Here is a 1,058-nt window from a genome sequence, read left to right on the forward strand (position 1 = left end):
ATCCCCGCCCACGGGTGCCCCATGCCTCTCCTCCGGCCAGCGCGGTGCACCTAAAAATCCTTTTAAATGTATAGTTGAGTTGATGGCTAAAAGAAAATGACTTTCCACATGCACAACAGTTCTGACACCAATTGTGGGTTTTTTCATCCAAGCAATTTCTCAGTTCTCTTGGACACTGACTTGGTGTTGGAAAGTTTAATTCGATCCCAACACTAACTACCCAGAGCCAGCACTGACCCCACAGACTAAGGGCATGTCCCACAGACTGCCCGCCTCAGACACCAGCTGCGGGTGGTGGATGCCACCCCCAAATCGAATTGTGTCCTCTTGCCTGGCGCAGTAAGGCCAAACGTCCGCACTGAGGTTTTGCAGTGGAGAAAAGAAGATGTTTATCTGCAGGGCACCAAGCAAGGAGAATCCGACAGCTCTTGCGAAGACCTGAGCTCCCCAGCGGCCTACAGGTGACACTTTTTAAAGGTGGGAGGCAGAGACTGCTGGCAAAGTCACAGATCAATACTTGTAAGCTAACCATTGGTTTCACCTAAAAAAAAAAGAAAGAAAGAGAGACATTGGTTTCACCTAAAAAAAAAAAAGAGAGAGATCGAAATCGAGATATCTTGAAGTGAGATCCCACAAGTCACAAGTGGATTCAAAGATTCTCTGATTTACAATTGGTTAAGAGGAAGCTGTGTCTAAAACTCTGGGGTCAGCAGAAACAAATGCCAAGTTGTAGACTGTGGGGATCACCTCCTTCAGGCCCCTTGGGAAGAAATTTAGAACAAAAGGATGCTTGTTTGGTTTTCAAGGCCAGCTTGGTGCCTGTAATTTTCCTTGAATGAACTCAAGATTCTCCTTTATTTCCATGTTTGGGGTGGCCTGGCAGGCCCCTAAGAGGGGTCCCAGCTCCATCTCACTGTAACTTCTGTCTGACTCGCCTACAAAGTGGGGGTTCCCCTGACCGCCTCAGGTCGGGTCATTTCCTAGGACATCTCACAGAACCCCAGGAAACACTCACATTTCCTGGTTTGTTACAGAGGGTGTAGACGAGTGGTCAGGAG

The sequence above is a fragment of the Mandrillus leucophaeus genome, unplaced genomic scaffold, assembly GCF_000951045.1.
Source record: "Mandrillus leucophaeus isolate KB7577 unplaced genomic scaffold, Mleu.le_1.0 Scaffold575, whole genome shotgun sequence".
Taxonomy (NCBI): domain Eukaryota; kingdom Metazoa; phylum Chordata; class Mammalia; order Primates; family Cercopithecidae; genus Mandrillus; species Mandrillus leucophaeus.